This window comes from Penaeus monodon, chromosome 33 (genome assembly GCF_015228065.2).
Source record: "Penaeus monodon isolate SGIC_2016 chromosome 33, NSTDA_Pmon_1, whole genome shotgun sequence".
In the NCBI taxonomy this organism is placed as follows: domain Eukaryota; kingdom Metazoa; phylum Arthropoda; class Malacostraca; order Decapoda; family Penaeidae; genus Penaeus; species Penaeus monodon.
Genome location: NC_051418.1, coordinates 31379772 through 31380042, shown reverse-complemented (window position 1 = coordinate 31380042; position 271 = coordinate 31379772).

Below are 271 nucleotides of genomic sequence, written 5' to 3'. Positions count from 1 at the left end.
AAACTTATCTCTCCTCCATCACTATACTGTCATTCTTATTATACATCTACTTTTGTTTTATTATATATATATCATATCTATATCATAATATCATTTTATATTATATAGATTGTATCTTACTATTCTTTATATCTAATATTATATATATATCTAATTTTATTATATATCTCTCATATTTTTTTTCTACTATTTTTTATCTATCTCTTAATTTATTTTTATCTATCTATTAAAATCTGTTTATTATATATATATATATTATTATCTTTTTTAT